Source organism: Pezoporus occidentalis, unplaced genomic scaffold, assembly GCF_034315485.1.
Source record: "Pezoporus occidentalis ecotype Australia unplaced genomic scaffold, CSIRO_AGI_Poc_V1 ctg203, whole genome shotgun sequence".
Classification (NCBI taxonomy): domain Eukaryota; kingdom Metazoa; phylum Chordata; class Aves; order Psittaciformes; family Psittacidae; genus Pezoporus; species Pezoporus occidentalis.
The window spans coordinates 1,480,656-1,502,346 of NW_026913889.1; the positions used below are offsets into that span (position 1 = coordinate 1,480,656).

A 21,691-nucleotide genomic window follows, 5' to 3' on the forward strand; every position below is an offset into this window, starting at 1 on the left:
TATTTTTTCCTCAGTTTATTGTATAAACCCCATTTTTATTTTTTCCTCATACAGGAGATACTAAGGAGCAGTGAACAGTAATAGCTACAGCAACTAGCTTCAGATAAGCTCTCATTTTTGTTTGAAAAAAAAAACAAAACAAAAAAAAACAGGGTTTGGTTATTACCAGCACATAAAAATAAATTTGAAAAAAATTGAGCCTAAACGCAAATCTGGCCTAGCATGTTCAGCCTGAGTCATCAAACATCTTTTTCTCAAATTGAACCGTATCCTTGACTGCCCCCCTGCCCCAGCAGAGTCACTCACAACCACACTGGTGGGAACACAGCAAGAAGCCACTACACTTTAAAAGAGTTGTTCCGAATTTACTATAACTGACCTCTGAACTTAAATTCTTTACAAAAATCTGTTTTGAAACTCTTGTAGATAAGGGGCTTATTTGCTAAGCTAAATTTAAATCTCAGGGGAGTGAGAGGAACACACCCACTCGCAAATCAACAGCCAACCTTTTAGAGAGGCTTTGCCTGAGGAGGAACGTTGCACCTGACATGCTAGGAGCAGCCTGCCTGGCCCGTCCCTTTTCAGAAATGTTTGTGCAAATTGGGTGTGTCATGGTAAACCAGCACTTAGTAACTCAGTAGTTAGATCTGTTGAATGTTAATTACACAAAGAATTGTTGTAGGGTAGAAGGTAGAATGGACACTAAAGTTACTCTGTTACCAGACTGGACACTGAATGAGAGGGAGCCGTAACTCCTTTCCTAAATGAATACAAATGAAGCATCTGCTGCCTAGCACTCTAGGAGTTCAGATGGTTTATTATACCCATGATTTTACTGATTCCTTACAAAAGGAATTTGTACTCTTCTAATTATTACCTTTTCTAATTAAATGAGCCAACCTATTCTCCTGCTTTTTCACATGAATCTGGAGTCAAACGTACTGTTGTTTCATGGGGAAGACACAAATTAAACACTTCCTGCTCATAAACAAGGAAAGAGAGAGGTTCTTGGAAACTGAGATTATTGTAAACTTAAGAAATATTTTTTCACTTGGATTTTGGAGGAAGTCCAGCAAACATAAAAATCAAAACACTACCAGAACTTTGGAACGGTTTTCTCTTTACCCCAAAACCAGAGCTAAACCAAGTGTTGATCAAAAGCCAATCCAGATCTTTCAAAAGCCTTGCAAAGTTCAGGAAACTTGTACCAGGTTGAAGGCTAATACTGAAAATCACCCACCCAGTGATTTTTGCATAGCTCTAGGTAGGAGGGCAGATTGCAAAACCTGCAAGTGAAGGGAACTATGGCTTGAAGGGAACAACCAGGAATGCCTGGTTGAAAGTGGTCACTGTGCAAGGTTAATGTGTGAGTGCTGAGGCCCTTCTTAACCACACCATTGTTTCTATCTGATCTCAAGGAAACAAACTTACTTAAACTATTTGCTCTTAGGCTTTACTGAATGAAAGCCAAGGAAAGGCTTTCTTCACGTCTTTCAGGAAGGGATGGTCTTTTGCTAAGTTTGCACAGTATCTAGTTAAACATGGCCTCAGCATTGTCTACATTTTCCACTGATACTGTTTCACAAAAGACTTGGGGTGGTGGAGGCTCAACACAGGCAACACACTGAAATGTAGTTAATCAATAAATGTTTGTTTGGAACTTAAAATTCGTCCTTCAGACTCTGTTTATCTGAGGATTATATATGGTCATCTATCAGCAGAGTATGCCCATGATTTCCAGGTTGTTGTGGGGAGGGCACAGCTAACACCAAGCAGGAGGCCAAATCCCCATTGTTCCTTAGCCAGGACTAAGCCGGCACCTCATTTAGCACCTGATCATGCCAGAGAAGTAATGACAAAACTTCACCCCCAAGCAGTGATGCATGGAAATCACTGATTTTTGCTGAGCTACAGAAGAGTGCTGGCAAGCAGGATGTATTGCTAAGGAGAACAGGTAGAAAACGTGATGTAGTTTTACTTACTGAAAGTTTGATATCAAAATGAATAAAAGAAATAAGCTTTTGTAGAAAGGTCAAAAGGGATCATTGGAAAGGGGGAAAAAAAGGCAGCAATTTTCCTGTGAGCTCTCCTCTGAGTCACTTTCACTTAGACATTTGGAGGAACTTTAAGATATTCCTGAGATGAGTACATTGTTTGGAAACTAAACATTTAATCACTTACAGCAGGAAGCAGGGAAGAAAAAGGCCCAAGTTTTCTTTTTTCTGTGACATTTTTGTGTCTGCAGTTTTTATACAAGTTTGTTTAACTTCCTTTTTTTCACTTCAACCACAGATGTTTGCTGCAAAGCCACAGATGCTTTCTGGTTAGAAAAATATTTCTGGTTGACTATTCTATTATTAATTCACATAAGTCGCTTTTACATTTGGGAGAGCAAGGAGTAAGCCATCTCCTTGGGGCTTATTTTTTTAGTGTTACCAACTGGGCCTGGCTCAACTTTGCATCATTTCCCAGCTATTCAATATAGTTTTGTATTTCTATTTAAGGGCAGTTACTTGTCTGATTTTATGTAAACAAGGTCCAAAGGCTTGCTATAGCAGGAAAGCTGCTTTTCTGAAAGAGATGAGTAACAAAGACAAGAGTATCCTATGTCAAGGATACCACACATCCAGTGACTTGAAAACCTCTTCAATCTGAAGTCCACTCTGGCAACTTTTCATACTGGCTTCGGTGGGAACAGTATCAAATCCTCACGCTGTCAACAGAGACCAGGAGAAAAAGAAATAACCCAATGCAAGCTGTGCTGATGCTACCCTACTGCCAGCAGAAACCACAGCCATTCAAATAGTTTCACCTATACTGGACAGAAGCTCTCCAGACTATTTCAAAACAGATTATTTCACTTCCACCCCATCTCTCAAGCTCAGGACAGGGACATCTGGATGCTAAGGCACTTTCCCTGGGCAAGTTGGCATTAATGTCCTCTTATGATACACTGATGCAGATTCACCTGAAAGTAGCTTCCAGGCAGGAGAGGCAGGGAGTGTTCCAAATGAGCCATACACGGACACGTTCCCACAGTCCTGAGGACTTGCCAGGCTGTAGGTCTGTTCATCCTCTGCCTACCTTGCCCACTGTACTTATTACAATGACCGTATTTATTGATTGGGCTGTTATTTATTACACTCACTTTCCCCTTTTTACCACTGTTTCATCAGCAGTAGGTTTAGGAGTGCCCAGCTTTATCTACCTTAGTAAGCACACGAGCTTTGTGCAGCAGCCTAGGATGTAGAAAATACCACCTATGCCCTGACACAGCCACCCAACAATTTCCTCCTGTCCCATCTGGGCTGTGTGCTCTCTCATGCAGCCGTGCTGGTATAGTGGGGGCCCTCAATAAACTCGAGGTCCCCCCTCATGCCAGGGTAGTTCCCAGATCCAGAGTAGCTCTCAGGTCAGCAGCCTGAGCCAGCCCTCCAGCTCCTTTGCTTTTTGCTCCTCCTGCCCAGCTAGCAAATCCACACTGCTCCACTCTACAGGCAGTTTCTTGCTGACCACCCCCACCCCCAGAAAAATGTTATCAACTCTTACTCCCGTTATGGAATGCAAGCTTGTTATCTACTACATTTGCATGACTTTAGCACTACAAATGTCCACAGAGCTATTCTTCTCATCTGCTTCTGATCTACTCGTAGCAAAAGAAATTTAAGTCTCGGGCAAATTCAGGCTTTTGAAATAAGCTGGTAGTCTTGTTCACTTATAGCTCAGTGGAAAACAAGCAGTTACTGTCAGCTGTCAGGAACCTGAATAAAGCTTTGTTAAGGGCCTCTCTGTCTCTATTTTTGGTTTGGGTGTGGCGTGGAAAAAACAATATTTACCATCTCAGTGGCTCTGTCCTTTGTGTATTTGTTTTCATATTCCCTTTCCCCATGTGAGTTTAGCAGATGTTGCAAGGCTTGATATCAGCCCTCCATTTCTGTTGTCAGTATGTGTATGTCTCCACTGAACATTAGTAATGAACAGTCAATATCTGCAGCAAAGATACAGAGTCAACCATTTCAGAGGAAAACATGGATAAAGACCAGAAATACCATAAGATTTCATTTGCAATGTAAATGAAACAAAAGCAACAGTCATCAGGCCTGAACTGAAGACCTCCAGGGGCCTGAGAAGCTACAGCCATGTACAATGTCCAATTGCTGTCCTTAACATCTCTTTTTAATTTAAAATCACTTGGGAATATTTTCCGATGCTTTGGATGTATGCACACAGGTTGCTAAAAGGCTAGTCCATATTTACCAGTATACACTAAAAACTAATGCAGAGTGAAATTATCCTAGTTCAATTATCCAATTAATTACCTTCCATAAAAACACGTGCATTCACTTCATGTTTATATAGAGAACAAATACGCAGCTTTGATAATGTGCAGCTGATCCATAAAAAAAAAAAAACAAAACAACAAAGTTTAAGAAAACAGAGCAAAACCAAGGACAAAAAACTAGATGCTAGGGGAAGGCCAGCTTGCTGCTTTCACAGCCAATATCAGCACCCAGTATTCATAAAACTACACCCTAAACTTTATTTCATTTCTCTGCCATCCTTCCATGATAAAGCTCTACACTGAAGTCAGTGTGGCTGGACTTTCCTCTGGAAAGAGTGAGAGCAGACCTAATTAGCTCAGAGCACACATTGCTACCCACAGCTTGCCGGCGGGAGAAGCACTGAGCTAAATAAACCCTATGGCTCTGTGCAGGAGGCAGAATCTGAATCTGGGTCTCCCAAATGTTCTAAGAGCCAAATCTGCCTCTAATGACTTAACACCCTTTAAAAATCCAGCTCACTGTCAGCAACTCTCTTGTCCTGGGACAATATGTCAGCCTGGCCAATATATAAAGGTCTAACACACAAGCAGCAGGTATTTGCTGTATAACAGAAGTAACTGAGACACACCATTTATAGCCAGGGCATAAACTCTTTGGAAAAGGAGCTCTGCTGGAAATGTCAGCCTGTTTTTAGCGTACAGCATCATGAGCAACTCCACTGCTGAAACACAGTCCAGCAAGTCAGACTTAATATTGAAATATTCATTGATAATTTTGGTGAATGCAGTCCATTCTTTTCCACAGGATTAAAAGAAAAAGAAGGGGAAAAAAAAATAAATAAAAAAAATCCCAAAACAAAATACAAAAACCCACAAAACAACAAGGATTTCTAAACAGGCTCAATGCCAGACAACACTAAGTCTTTTAAGGCAATGAATGTTTTTCAATAGCATTCAAGTATTGTACTGAGAGACTGAAAAAGCTTGCAAATACAATCAAGATAAGCAATTCAATAATACTACAGAAAGGCAGCTGTATTTCACTGCTATCTCGCCATTACCATATCTTAGCCACATTTGGACCTTTTTAATGCAGTGGTCAATACTCTGGATCTGCCTTGTTCTAAGCAATAATTATTGTAATTATAACATAAGAACTCTTTGCTCTTGTTCATGAAATCGTTGCATCTAATCATTCCCTTAGCCACCCATCATCACTCAATGTCTGTGAAGGAAATTGGCTTTAAATAACCAAATGGAAAAGCTCACCCGCATTCTAAACAGCTCTAGATTAAATTATCTCTTATGCTTTACACATTAAATGCTGCATTTAAAAGAAAAACCCTTTGAATAAAAAGGAACTGATGTAAGAGAAAAAGTCACATCACATAAAAGGGTCATTATTAAGGTATTGTATCCGAGTCTTCAAGATTTTTGAGTGTGACTTTTAATGTTTTCTGTGCTTTTCTGTTTTAAAAAGTTTCTTTATCTGTTTTCACAGTACTTTGTAACTATGGACAAAATAATCCTCTGCTTTTCTACTCTTCACTGACCATTATTTATTTGAAATGTTCAGGAACAATGACGTAAAAAAAAATGTTTGTTTCCTGCACTTGTTATGTAGGAACAATATAGTGTAGGGGGAGCATCTTGAGCACTAAAACTGGGGGAGAACACACACACACAAACAAACAAAAATGAGTGGAGGAAAAATAAATGTAGCAAGCATATTAATATCTTGCAGGCTATGCCTTATCTGAAAGATGATACAGATATAAGCTGATAAGAAAATTACTTATATGGCTTACACAGTTTTAGATGGATTCTTAGGTTCAGTGTATGTATTTGATCATTCTCAAACATCCCAATACTTAACTGAGTCTAAACAGTTCTACTTATAGCTAAAGATCATCTCGGAAATAACTCCTTGAGCCAGGAACACCACAGCCTTACTGTTCAGAGAAATACCAGATCTAAGCTTTTGGTGCCCCTACATGCTAGGCATTCATCCAAACTGTGAACCACCAATATCTGACCTAACAAACAATATTACCCTTTTGCTCACAAAACACACCAACTCTGCCCCCAAATTCTTCTGCCAAGGAAAGGCTCTTCTTCAGGTGACACAACACAAGCTGTATTATTTATTTGGATTTCATGTCATGATCCAATTAAAAAGCAACAAGGATAAAGAATAATGATGAAAGTGAGAAAATTGATTTCTATACAGGACAACTGGGTAAGGAAAGTTTGAGGTTTATTTTTTTTAAGATGAGCAAAGTCAGGTTTTTCTTTCAAACCAACTCACCTGCACCAAGTATATTGTTCTGCAAGCTTTACATGTAGTTCTCCAACTCCATTCTTCTGTATATGCCTTAGCCCTAACACTGTCTGTCTTATGCACAACCTTCTATTTCTTAGACCTGCAGGAAGCCATAAATTTGGGCAGGAGGCTGAGTGTTCTGATTCATGGTGTTCTCTTTCAGTCTTGCCAGGAACATAAAAGTTTTGGCTGAACAATGAATTTATAGCACGCATTTTGTGGGTTACACTTACGTCTCTGTGTAGGATTCACTTTGGCCTAGCAGTAACAAACCAGAGATGCAACTCTTGCAAACTTAAGCTATTAGCAAACAGGCTTCAGTATCTTTTCCTTCTGTTTACATTCCAGTTTGAAGATCCAGTTATGACCTGAAATCTTGTTAAACATACACAGAATACATTTTTCCTGCATCTGCCTCAATTTCCTGTGAAACAGTGAAACCCATATCGGCTCTTTTCCCTGTGGGTTCTGTTTGCCCTTCAACGAGCTAAATTTTCATGTTTTCTCCAACAAACCTCAACAAAATGTTGAGTTGCCTTAACCTGTTAAGCTTCCACATGTTAATTTGCCTTTGTCACACAATTTTCAAGTCTGTGAAGCACTGATTCTTCCAATCTTATGAAAGTATTTTCCATTGTCTGTATCAATGCAACTTGATGCAAAACGAGGAATCTGCAAAAAAATTGTTTCATAAGGCCAGTGCTTGAGATGAGCCTCAGAAGCACGGCTTATTGCAAAGCTATGGGCTGTACTGTTGTAACAGCTGCATTAAATGAGTATTAGGATAAAGTAAACCTGAATAAATTTCTCTAAAGTACATTTAGGACAGATAATCAAGCAGCGGTATGCTTTCTGTGCTACAGGGCTTATATTGTTCAGTATCATGCCATGAAAGAACCTAGATTTGTATGTTCTACTCTTGACATGAAATAAAGTTAATCATAGACTAAGATTTCTTTGTTCAGCAAAACAGATTTTTTCTGGCCTGCCTCAGTTCTACTTTGTCTCACATTCCTACAGCCTGCAATATTCTTCTGTCGGCAGAACTCACTCTGCAGTGCAGTGCTAATGCAGTTGAACAGCTCACCTAGATACTGGCATAGATTCTCTAACCCAAGGACTGAGTCCATCAAGAGCCACCTGTTTTCTAGGTTTGGCCTTCTGTTTCCCAATATGTGCAAGTCTCTATTGTCACCCTGCAGGATTTATACTTTATTCAGGCTGTTTTGGTTTTCCTCATCTTCATGGCATCCCCGGTAAGGAGCATAATATACAAAGATATCATAAAAAAAGCTTTTTGTACTCCAGGAGATATACAGGTTTTTTTTGAACAAGGCTCTGGAAACTTTGGAAAGGGACTACACAAGTAAATATGCTACCACCCAGGAAAAGCCACGCTCCCTCTCCCAGACAAATAGAAAGGTTAACTCAGTCAAGTCCTGCAGATTCCAGAGTCCTTCATCCTCAAAACTTCCTCATCACACAGCTCTAGCAACTCATTTGACAGAAGGAAAATTAAGCTTAAGTTGGCAAAACCCCCATTCATTTATGCCAAGAAAATCCCACACAATTTGAAATTAATCAATAGCACAGAAATCCCCTCCCACCTACCACATGGACCCCAGTCTCCAAATATCTGCAATCTCTCTCTCTAGGGTGTTATTTCAAACAAGCCTGTTTGCTGAACTTGCTTCACCTTCCTCCCATGCTACCTTCCCACGTGGAGAGATCTTTTGCTACTCTCCTCCCATGGAATAAACAACACACCTATGTGGCAGATGAAGGGTAAAGCATTATAAAGCCTTGAAATGCCTGACTGGAGAAAATCTCCTCGTGGAGCCAATACTTTTTCTCCCACTAAGAAACACTGTATTTCTAGTCCAGCAGAAAACAACACAAACAACACTTAGCACTTGGGTCAATGAGCCCTTTTAAAAGGCCAGACAACAAAGATATGACTGAAACAGAGCCTGGGCTTCACTTTTTTACTTTGTCCAGGCATTTCTTTTGCTTTCCATGAGGTCTGAAGAGATCTCTATGAAAGCAAAGATCACAATTGATTGCCACAAAGCTTTCCTTGAATGGCTTTTTTGAAGCATCCTGGTGAGATGGCTGAAAAATTCAGAGGTGTTTGTTATTCAGTGTGCAATTACCCAGCTCCCATTATACTTCAGGGCTTTTGCCCCCTCCCTGCAGGATTTCCCTGTATAAAAACGCTGTAGGTGCTTTGCCTCTGAGTTACCTTCAGGTTTTTGCAGTATTTCCTTGTTTGTTTTACAGCAGCATCTACAGGCACCAGAAGTGATAAAAGCCTCATTTCTCTGCCTGTCACCAAGACACCTAATAAGACACACCCTAGCCAAACATCCAGTACCAGACTGGATGTAGACTTCTGGCATCTGCTCAGTTTAGGGAGAATAAGAAATCATAACCCAATCCCATCTTGCTTATTAGTAAAAAGTGTACTATCCCTGAGAAATCAGTGCTCTGGGTTTTAATCCCTTTGGATTTAGGAGGCACTTAACAACAGATACCTGAAATCCCAACTGATAGGTGGCATCAGGAGGTTATTGCACAATGTCTAGTGGCCACTGCCTTGTGTGGCTTTGACAGCAGTGTGTTCTGGTGTCTGCCCTGCGCATGAGGTGGGCTCAGAGTAAACCCAGAGCAGCAGACACTCTTAAAGGTCAATAAAACACCAGGTTTGTGAACCTTAAGTTGCTTTGGACAACGTGGCTGTCAAGCTGTCTTGCTCAGACCTGCTATGACCGTGCTGCTGCCAAGCCCATACTACTGCCAAGCCCAGGACTTCAGACAGCTACACAGATTCTGCAGAGCAAAATCCTGTACATAATAAGCACTAATATCCCACACAGCTAGGCAGGACTTTTGTGAATTGTTCTGTGTGATGGGGCACATTGCTGCTGGAGCAATGAATAACTCCTGCAGCCCACACACCACTGGGCAACAGAGAGCACAAGCAGGCAACATCAACAGGAAAACCACTGGCTGCTGGGTCTTAGTCAGGACTCTTAATAACAGAGCTGTCCTCCTCATTCATTACCCCACCCAAACGATGCAGCTAATTGCCCTAATATTAATGTTTGCCACCTGTTTCCCTCTTCTTAGTGTTTGCGCATGGAGACATCCTTTCCCTAAGCCCAAGTTCCAAAGCTTTCACACTTCTACCATGCATGTAAAACTTTCTATCATCTGAAAAAGAAATGAAAAAAAAAAATCCGTATCAGGGACTCTGTCAAAAGAGCTTGAGGTAGCCAACCTTTTTATCTTTGGTACACATTATGCACAATGTATTCCTTTCCAGAGGCAACAACAGTGATGGGTTTCCACTCACCTTTCCCCACAAAGGTTGTAGCAGAGCCTGCTTTTTAAGACAATGTCACACCAGTGCAAGCACTGCAATTTAAACAGCAGGCTTGTTTTGCAAACTCCCTTGTTGGTCTCTCACTATTAAATACCACCTTTGTTAGAGGAAGAAAGGAGGATATCAGCAGAGAGCTGCTTCTCTATCCTCTCACCTTTGGGGAAAACCTTGCCCCCCATTGCTGGGGGCCACCAGATGCTGCACTCGGTAGCAGTGGCCAAAAAGACACCTTCAAGACACCCTCAGCTCCACCTGTCTTAGGACGATGCAATGGTTTCAGTGGGTCTCAAGGTCTCTAGTTCACAGGCTCTCTCTCACCTTATAGGCTTGGATTAAGCTTTAGCCACAGCAGACTGGATAGGTTTTTTCATTACTTCTGTTCATTGTGAATATTCAAATTAACTTTTTCCTTTTGAATACATACACAGAGAATAGGTGAGAGAAGGGCCATCTCTAAGCAGCAGCTCAGCATCACAGGAATTTAGTTGTTACAGGAATGTACAGTGCAAATCACTCATAAGTCACTTTGGCTGGAAGAAAGTTTTGTTACAGAGAAAATAAAGATGTAAGCTTGATACATTTAAAAGATTTCAAGAGGTAATACGCCAGATAGCACAGTGTGAAAAAGCCTTCTTTTCTGTAAAGGAGAAAAATATCTTATTCCTTCAGACCTCTTCCTCATTTCATCACAATGAGCCTTGTAGACTGAAACTTGATCAGATAGCACAAGGTTTAGAAAAGCACCAACTACAATTTTATGCAGATTTGCCCGGCCATCCTAGCTGAAATGAATTCTGGTGTCTTTTTTACACAAACAAGGCAGAATTTAATAGAATCTAGCAGCTTTCTGGGTCTCCATCAGCAACAAAACCACTTTCCTGTCACTTCGGCATCTCATCTTACCAGCACTGTGATCCAAACCAGTAAAGAAGCTCAGTTCTTTCAATGTCAAACTGGTAGCCTAACAAGGAGCACAAAACCCAAGCCCCGATGTTTGTTCCCAGGGGTACAAGAGCCTCACAGCACTCTCAAATAGGGAAAGACCATCACAAAGATCATCTTATAAAGTTAAGGGAGAAATTGTCTTTTCACAGAGAATTTTAAAAAGCAACTACAAACAAAAATGTGTGTTTTCTCAACCAGCACAAAGCTACATTTTCTGTGGCTTCTGAAAACCAGACTTACCATTCCATACTCAGCCTCATTACAACGTACCGTTTGAAAAAAATGCACACAATAAATGTGAATGTCTTCAGATGTCAAAATGTTGGGCAAGTGTGGTGTAAATCACCACAACAAAAGACCTAGAACACTGCCATGCAAAGGACAGGACAGACCCTTATGGGCTCCGGTGTCTCCAGTCTGTATACATGTTCTGCCACTATGAACTGAGAAACAAACAGCTGAGGGGGAAAAAGTCCTTACCATTAGGGATAATACTCATTTTTAGTTCCCACAGATCACTTAAGCCCTTAATTAGAGGTGATTTGTAAAAGATAATTATTGCATCAATACTGGCTTTCGGATGGGTAATGAAGGTAACTGATCTAAACATAAAAATAAATTAAAAAAAAAAAAAAGATTATTTCAAAAGCGGGGAACCATCCAACCAGGGAACCATCCATTGTGAGAATCAAATCAAATTACTGAAGGACTTACTTAGGTTAATCATATCTGATTGTACTACAGATAAAGGAAGCCTTTGTTACAGACTTAACCATCCTCAGCAACTCCAAATTTAAGGAAAGCTCATTCAAGATGTGATACATAGCATTTGTTAGTATAAAATCAAAGGGAATACTGATTAACTATAACCTTTGCATTGACTCTTTAAAATCCCAGGAATACATACAAATTACACCAGTTAGTTAATTTAAACCCACAACAGAAAATAAATACCTGAATTTGAGGCCTTCTTTGCAGATGAAGTGTTCAAAGACTGCAAACAGTAGGGAAGTCTCTTATTATTTAAAACTATCCCTTTGGTTTCATTCCTGCATTTGCAGATTGCAAGTAAATACCAACACCTGGCAAACCCCAAGGAAGCCAGTCTCACACCATGGCACTGCAGGGGTCTCTCAGCTAAGGAGATGTGAGAATCCAACCCGGATAAAATACTGCAGTGGCACAGCTTCAGCTGCAAAACCATTGCTCAGAGCAGCTTGTGGAAAGACAAATGTGTACTACACACACAGCTCTAAAAAAGAAATGTGTTGCACTGGTGTAGTTAAACCAAAGCAATTTTGTACATAAGAATGAGGCACTGATTTAAAATTGGTTTATCTTGATTAGTTTACTCTTGCTTCATAAGAGTGCCATTTCTGTGGGCAAACAAGGTTTCAGTCTTAAATAGATGCTTGGACTGTCACACTCACAGGATTAGCAATCTTAAAGAATAGGTTGCAAGAAAAAGTAATTTTATGCTTTGAAAATAATTTTTATTTATTTCAAATGCTTGGAACCTAGAACCATCACTCCATAGTCTTACCCAAATGTTGATGTCGTCAACGCATTTTAAAGTAGTTTTTAGTTCAGTTAAATGAAGAGAACAGATGCTGCTGAAAAAAATGCCCAGTAAGAATTTCTATTTCTAGATAAAACTGCTTTAAATGCATAACCAGTTCTTGTAACTGTGGGATGTGATGCACACGACTGAGTTTATAGGTGTTTAGTGAGAGTTTCATGCCATTTATTATGTCACTGTGAGCAGTCAGCACAAAGATAATGATACAAATATAGAAGAGTGGGCCTATAACCTTCACTTCATCTAATTAACAAAGTATATAAATAGCGCAAGTCATACTCAGTAACATTTGCTCTGGGCTGTAACAGCATTTACTTTCCTTCTAAAAAGTTTCGTCTGCCCAAATCACAAAAAGTCCTATTTCAGTTTTCTTAGCTCAGATGAGCGTACACACAAGGCAGCCATTCAGGGGATATTTTCTATATTTAAACTCTGTCAACAAAAGGTTCTGTAACCCAAGTCCCATCCAGGCCATAACCACGAGACATGATCTTAAGAAAGTTAAATTTGATCAGAGTGGAAAACTGTGGCAGAAAAAGAAGAGCTAAAAATTAGGTCAGTCTGATTGAACTGTAGTAGCTTGTCTGAAAAACACCTTTGCAACTCACTTTGAAAGGGCACCAGAGACACTAGGGAAATGTTTTCATTTTTAAAATCACCTTCTTCATTTCTGCCTGCTTTGCTAAGAAGACTTCCAGAATCTTCATCTTTGCTACTGCCTGCTTTGCTCAGAGAAATCACTGCTGATATATCCTCCTTTATTTTGCTTTTATTTTGCTGGAGGATGAAAACATTGCTACCATTAAAGCTAGAACTTTCAAATGGACCAGGAGAAGCTAGCTTCAGCAGGATTTTATGTGCCTTTTAAGCCCTTATGGGCACATTAAAGATTATCAAAAACATCTTTGTTTCTTACCCAAAGGAGCTACCCTACTGCAGTCAGGTCTTGGTGTGGTTTACACAGTGTGCTAGCTGCACAGGAAGCAGGAGAAAAGGGTAGACCTGTTGACTACTTTGGCAATGCAGCTTTCTGACCTTTGTGGACAGCTCTACGCCTCCCTCACACTTTTAGTAACTTCAGGAAAACCAATAAGCCTCCAGTAAGCATCATTAACACTTCACCTCACTGACACCAGCTCCAGCCTTGGCTCTCCAGCACTAGGTGCTCTGAGAGATGCAGATAACCAGGAATCTGTCAGCCGAGCTCCCTTGGACTGCAAACCCCCACCCCCTAGATGTCACAGGGGTGTTCAAACTGTGGGTACAAGTATTTTATAACAAATTGCAGAACAAATATATGTGGCAGAGCATATATTGTTTACACTGATTACTGATGTAAAATAAGCTACATAAATGTAGGCCAACTATAAAATAAGGATCCATCCATTTGTTCCACTAAATACCATACTTCCTAAGAAAGAGGAATCCTGGCTTCACCCTCTCAAAAAAAAACTCATTTTCAAAAGGAGGATGTACCCTGCCAAAAGCAGGAAGAAGAGCCAACAGCCACTGTGACTCACTTCTCTTTCTAATTAGAGGAATGCACACCATTAAAAATGAACTTGTAGAGTTCACAGCTTTCCACACACCAACCACTGCAAGTGGGAATATATATATATATATATATATGCACATAACAGAAGTGATGGGGAAAACCTGCTCCCAAGCCAGTATTTGCTAGCACTGAATATTCAAAATGTCATCTGAAGCACCTCTATTCCTCATTGGTTCATTCTTTGTCTCAGTGGAATATTCACACAATTATGTACTATAACCATAGAATGATACGGGTTGAAAAGGACCTTAAAGCTCATCCAGTTCCAATCCCACTGCCATGCGAAGTGACACCTTCCACTAGACCAAGTTGTTCCAAGCCCCATCCAAACTGGCCTTGAACACTGCCAGAGATGGGGCAGCCACAGCTTTACTGGGCAATCTGTTCCAGTGTCTCCCACCCTCATAGTAAAGAATTTTTTCCTTGTAACTGACATAAATCTACCCTCTTTCAGTTTAAAGCCATTACCCTTTGTTCTTTCCCTACATGCCCCTGTAAAAAGTCCCTCACCAGCTTCCTTGTAGCCCCCTGTAGTCCCCTTTAGGTACTGGAAGGCTACTCTAAGGTCTCCCCTGAACTTTCTCTTCTCCAGGCTGAACAACCCCAACTCTCTCAGCCTGTTTTCAGAGATGGGCTCAAGCCCACTGATAACTTTCGTCTGGTGATCCTCTGGACTCACTCCAACAGGTCCATGTCCTTATTGCATTGGGGGTCCCGGAGCTGGATGCAGGACTGCAGGTGGGGCCTGACGAGAGCACAGCTTCAGAAGGGGAGAATCACCTGCTGGTCACTCTTCTTTTGATGCAGCCAGGCATATGGTTGGCTTTCTGGGCTGCAAGCCCACACAGCCAGCTCATGTTGAGCTTCTCATCAACCAACACCCCCAAGTCTTTCTTCTCAGGACTTCTCTCAATACATTCTCTATCCAGCCTGCTTGGGATTGCCACAACCCACACTGGGGCACTTAGAACTATAATGAACAAGTCCCACCCTGAGGCTGGGGCTGGAAGTGTTTTCCAATTTTATAAGCAAATACTAAGCAGATTGGGATTCTTTCAACCACACATCTATGTAATGAAAATTATTTCAAATGCTGCAATAGAAGAGTCATATTCAACTAATTATAGCTCAGAACATTTTGCTACTGCATCTACTGGGAAAGAAATTCCAGTCCTCAAAGTAAGTTCCTCAATTTTTATAGCCTTCAGCAAAATACATTTCTTACCTTTACTCGCACAATCTTTACTATTTAGCCATTTATAAAAGTTAGTTTTTGAGCAAATCTCTAATCTTCTGACTGGTAGGATTGTAGATGTAATGTGTTTCCTCAAGGGATTTTTCTACTTACAGAATCAGTCTGCAGTCTTCTCACTGTCTAAATTATAGCCTGTGATTCAATGTCACCCATTTCCACATCTTCAAAAACATGAATGGAGGGAAATCCCAGTTCTGCAGGTGGCTCCCCGTGGCTCTTTGCCATCAGAAGAGCTTATGAGAGTGAGTTACACTCTTCAGAAACCTCCATATTTTTTGTAGCTAAATTAGATGTTGTTTTGTCACTACTGCCTGAAAATAGCCAGAGACTGGGAGATGGCTGGGTGTCTGTGAATACTGCTTACAGAGTTGGGTCATAAGAGACATATCTGCAACCCAGATAAAAGCTGGCAAGACTGGCTCATCACAGTTGCATCAGGTAGTGCATGCCACAAGTTTTAATGAATAAGATAGTGGAAGGAGAAGACATCCACAGTACACACATCTTCCCTTCCCCTTCACCAGCAAATACATGACTTGTTGTAAGAATATGGACAACACAAGCTGCCTGGTAACTGAAAGCAAGGAAAAGATCCATGGCAGACCTGCAGAGAGGGACTGCAGAAGGCAGAGCATCCACGGAACTGTGTGAGGTCATTGCTTTCAGCATGCCCTTGGCTCTACCCAGCTGTAAGTCCCATCCTACTGTTAGGTGACACCATAGCATTACAGCCAAGCACTGAGCCTCAGCGTTTTTCAGTACAGCACAAAGAGCCTGAAAACAAGCCTTCCTCACAGTGCATCCCCATGACACTCCTCGCATAATGGCGAGATGGGTTGATCAACTAAAGGCAGGCATGACTTGCAGGTAAGTCCATCCCTTTAATTTGTCAGATGCTCCAGTAACTAAGCAATAAAATATCACAGAGCTAAGTCTAGCACTCAAATACCAGTGATTTACAGTCCAGCTTTTACCATGCTTAAGAACCTCACAAGTTTCTTCCCCTAGGAGGAAGGCCCACTGCTGTGGAGAAGGCATGGTAGAACATACAGCAATGAAGGCTGTAAACTGCAGTAAATTTTAGTTCACATTAACACATGCTGTGAATCCCAGTAAATAGGAGTATAAGAAAGGCAAACTCTTCCACTGTCCCTACACTGAAAATGGCCTTATCCAGTACTGATATGAGGCCAGCACCTGGGGATGATGATTTATTTTTTCAGCCATCTCAAGGTCAAAGCCCAGGGTGTGCAACACAGCATTTACACAAAGTCATGCTAATGAAATCAGGCTGATGAATTCATTTTTACTTGATAAAATGCTGCCAAGTATAGCTTTAATAATAATTTTTAGAAATTATTAAAGTCTTTTGATTAAAGCTGTTATATATAGATGAGAAAGCTAAAATATTTATTCTACAGTTAAATGAAAAAATTCTCTCTTACAACAAACACAAAGACCCAGCGCACCAGTTGCCTGGTGTCTGGCATTCCTTGTGAACATTTCCCAGCACTACCAATGTCAGTGCTGGGCAGGACAGCTATAAGTGTGTTCAAATATTTAAAATCAGAAGAAGCATTTTTCTTGACTGAAATTTGTTAACAGATGGTTTTGTTTTGGCATGAGTGTTTAAAAGCAAGGATCCTGGACCTTGTCAGTATATGAGCACAACAGGGAAAGGAACAGAAGTGTGAAGATTTTGCCTAATTAAAATGTGCATTGGTTTGACTTGCACTCTTAACACTCAATCTGAAGTTCCAGATAAGTATTCATCAATGCACTTACCACAGGTCTGGTAACGTTATCCTGAAACTTAGATGCCCAATTCTCCTTGGATGTCCAGATAGGTCATCCACACTAACGAAAAAGACTCATCCATATAGAAAAGCTCAAAGAATGCTCTGAATAACTCTTTCTTCTATAAAAAAGCTGCATTTCTCAGTATACATTTTTCAAAGTCTTCTAGCTGCCTGGGCAACTAAATCCTACATTTCATTGTAAACTAAAAGGGAAGTGTAACCAATTTGATTTATAACATAAATACCAGGGAATATTCCATCGGATCAAAAAAGGGACTAGCTCAGAATGGAGGAAATCAAGATTCTTCCTCCAGTATAACTAGCTCTGTTACTAAGGGAAAGAATATAATGAGGTCTTCCTAGAAAACATCAAACACTACCCAGCACCACAACAGTGAAAAGGACAAAATCAAGTATAAGTTTAAAAAGTTAAAAGTTTTAGGGGAATGTAAGTCTTCAAACTCAGAGCCTTAAGCAATGTTTGTTGTGATGTAAAAGCTGCATAATACCGGCTCCCCAAGCTTCTTTCGGAGGTACCTGACTACAGCACTGAACTGGGGTCTGACCCCGTCTGACAGTTTGTGTATCTGTTTACACATAATAAAGTAGAATTAAAACTACAAGAAAACTCAAACAACAGAGACATATTGCTGGTGATCCACATTGCAGGGACAGTTTTGAAAATATAAGCTGTTCTGGTTTTTAGACAGAGAGACAGGATAGATCTACTAGATGTATTTTATTTTTTTTTTCCATATTATAATTAAATCCCATATCATGGAAAACAGAAAAAAACCACTTTCAGTTTCCCCCACGAGTTTTCTGTAGCAGCCATTATTAATGCCTTTGTTAAGCAGAACTCGGGTAGAACCAAGAAAACAGGAGCTAACCTGCTTCTCCTTTGTGGCTCTGATCTGGGTGTCCAAAGAAGGATTTGTTGCAGTCATTGGCTTGCCACCTGCCTGAGGCATTTGACTGTATCTAGCACAACGATGTGGAAAGCATTCATGAGTAAATACACAATAACATTCATATGTTTACAGCTTCTGTGAAAGGTGTGGGTAGGGCGATTTCTCTACTGTGTTTCCAGAGCAAGTCAAACCCATTAATTAAATTAACGCTCTTGTCCTGCATCTAAAGGAAAACCAGAGCCTGCTTTATGGGCACTGACAGCTGCAGGAACCATGAGCTGGTTTTGTTCACTCCCTCCCCTTATTTGTTTTTGAAGCATCTGGGTAGGTTGATTTCTCAGATTCTGATCATATGAAAAGCTGCATGTCTTCAATTTCTATGAAGAAAGTAAAGGAAGCTGCTCCATGCAGAGTGCGATATGGCAGAATGTCATGGTTTCTCAGTGCTGGCTGAATAGTGACTACAGGAATTTCGTACCTGAACATCTCTGTGCCCAAGAAACTTGCAGGATGAAGCTGTAAAAGGTTCTGCTCATAAGACATTTCTTATCTAGTGATTATTTTACTTGTCCTGACAACAAAAACTTTAGCATGAGAAAGCAGTACCTGAGGAACAGTGTAATCTACTGCAACAAAGAAATTTTTTTTAACAGGCTCAGAGAAATTGCCACAGATACCTTCTTCTAAAGGGAATATAAATGTGTCCGTATTGCCATAGACATAGTGATATATGCAAATAGCAATACACCAGCATGTTCTTTTCTTCTAGGTTCTTCAAACAGGAGACAGATTGCTGTCATTTTGGGCTGAAATCTGGAGGTAAGCAATCAGAACACATTCAACACCCAAGCTAAGAACAGGAAACTTATACAGAAGTGGAAAATTTTGGATGCTGAACTTTCACCCTCGGCTTCTGGGAGACTTTTACTAATAAAGAACTATAAAAACATAGACAGAGTATATTGACACTGTATCACCTGCCCAGCAGAGCCATATGCTGCTGCTACAGACACTGCCAATAAAGATCAAAGCTTCCCTTGCATTAATGAGCTAAACATGGGTGGTTTATGTTTCATACCATGCTGTAGATATATATTGACCTCTATGAAGTGTAAGAGCTGTTAAACAGTGCTCACTCAAATGTTAACTGGTGCATGGTGTCCCAGTCACCTGCTTATGTTCTTCATGTTGTTAGTGACAAGTTTCATATTTACATGGAGCATAATGACAGAATTCAAGAATTAGGGTACTGATAAATACAGAAAAAGTCACGGAAAAACTTGCTGTATTCAAGAGATTGATAGAATAACTAACCTCAACACGATTATATTTCCTAGGTACTCTTCATAAAGAAAGCTGACCATTTTTTTTTCTCCTCAACTTCCCCAGTAAAGCAGAACAGCTATAGTTACCTACATCTTCATTTCTGCTCATCCCTATAGATCCTAGAGGAGAAGTGTGTAGTTTTACAGTTGACAGATTATTTCTTCACTCCAAGCATTCAGAGAAACAATTTATGATTTTCAAAATCAGCTTTGATTTCACAAAACTTCTCCCTCTCATGACCTTGCAACAGAATCTTAAGGGCTTTGATTCTACTCTTAGCAAGATCAATCAATTTTTAACTCAACATGCAGCAGGCCTACATTTTATACAGTATCCCTCATACAAAATGTATCTCAGCTTGCCTTGTGCAAAGAGCACATTAATACACCCATATGTAAACAATTACAGTGAAACACATGGGCAGAAACACAAAGAATGCATGGAAATCAGAGGCTTATTCCACTGAAATTTGAATTGAGATGAAGAATTAAACTGATCAAAAAAGCCCCCCAGAAAAATAGTCAACAGAGTTTGCAGCAGAGAAAGTATTTGTACAATACCACAAAAGCACACATAGGGCATAGCCAAGGCTTTAGGGAAGGGAAGGAAACTGTGAGGGGAATGCAAACCTCAGGACATAAATTAAAACCACTGTTGAAAGCCAAACGTTTTCTGAAACTGTCAGAGGCAGCATGGAGTTCTAATACTTTAGACCAACAAAGGAAAACAAGTAATGGCTACAACCAGCTTGGAAGACCAAGTTATAAATTTTGGAAAGAAAAAACTCTGGATTTATTGAGTAAAACATATTAGTTTTCTTTAATCCTTGGGGGAGGGAAGTTCTTTTGTGATGAAAAGTGCTGGTCAACTTCACACAATATATACAACAGAGAAACTGCATGGGCGCTTGAAAACTTTAGCGTGAGAGCTCGTAACGAAGCATGGACCAGAGCAACCGCTGTCCAGCCTAAGCGGAGAAAGCAAGGCCCCAGTCACACTTCAAGCTGAGGACTAATACAACTTAAAAAAAAAAACCAAACCAAAACAACAACAAAACAAACAAAAACAATGACAAAACCCCCATCCAACTAGGAGATTCAACAGCAGCACTAGAAGATAAACATGGAAATAATTGCTCAGTGCCCAAGAGGTTAATATTGTCCAGCACAAAATACACTCAGGATCTGAAGCGTACCCACGGTCTATGGCAAAGTAGGCTTAGGATACTGCAGTTAGATTTTGATATCCTTCTTTGATATAGCATGTTTTTCAACAACTAAATGAAATAGAAAATGCAAATAGGAGCTTCTATGGGCCTAATGACTTTGTTTAAATTACAGGTTATTTTGGAATGTGAAAACTACTTGTTGCTGGCATCCATGACAACCATGTAGATACTGTTCACTTACTTTAACATTCTACACCAGCATGGTAAGCCATATTTCAAAGATCGGGTTTCAGGGCACTTGTGTCATGAAGTAAACTGGAATGATTGGGTGTGTAAGGCTTCGTGTTTCTGTCTCAAAAAGAGTAATATAGAAAGTATTAAACAACTTAAGCAAGCAGGATGTGGCAACAACCCTTGATTTATGAACACTGTTTTACACACCAGACAAGTATTAAGTTTCCCAGAATATCTCAAAAGGGATGTTGCTAAGCAAAGATGATGGCAAAAAGAGTATTTAATTAAGATGTCTGAATGTGATTTGCAGGACTAACAGCCACATTCCAAACTATCACCAAGCAGAAAAGGAAAAAGCTCCAAATACAATGAAAAGGGGATATTTTTAACTCAAGTTAAAGTACAAATATAGAATGGTTTATGCCTGATCCTGCCTGCCATGGAGAAAATGAACTACTGGTTCAATTGAAAGCCAGCTTCTACATATATTCTTCTGTTAAATATCCAGCATTTGAGACTGAGGTTTTGGCACTTATTTTAACATTACAGGCAAACTGTTTCACTAATGCATTGCTTTTCCTTTTCCTTAAAGAAAACACACACTCCACTTTCGGGTCAAAAGCCAGTCACATGCATCAGACAGACAGAAGTTCACAGTGAAACCAGTTATCACTTGACATGATGTAATGGGTAAGCTTACAACTTACCAACAGCTATGACTCCCACCAGCTCTCCTTTTTGGCATTTTCAGTTTAAATTTACAGAGAATTACAGAAAGATATTTCCAAGAAGACTAAAAGTAAACAAGCCAAACCCAACTATAAAAAAAACCCTATAGCTAACCTACTACCTCAAAATCTTTTAAACAGACAAAAGCAATTCACAGCAGATAAGAACATACTGTAAAGTTTAGTTAAACTGGCTCCCTC

General features: G+C 40.1%; 1 protein-coding gene across 14 annotated transcripts in view; it reads left to right on the forward strand.

The window, feature by feature from the left end:
• CUNH4orf19 (chromosome unknown C4orf19 homolog) overlaps positions 1-21,691 on the forward strand; it is a 42,811-nt gene that overhangs the window by 1,285 nt on the left and 19,835 nt on the right. For 6 of the 14 annotated variants that reach the window (XR_009964798.1, XR_009964797.1, XR_009964796.1 and 3 more), the window contains exons 2-3: positions 18,804-18,853; positions 20,701-20,791. The gene's annotated coding sequence lies outside the window, so the exon portion shown is untranslated. Of the gene's footprint in view, positions 1-14,740; positions 14,808-18,803; positions 18,854-20,700; positions 20,792-21,354; positions 21,453-21,691 lie in introns of those variants that run through there. The other 8 variants (XR_009964800.1, XR_009964799.1, XM_062618791.1 and 5 more) reach the window with 5 other exon arrangements.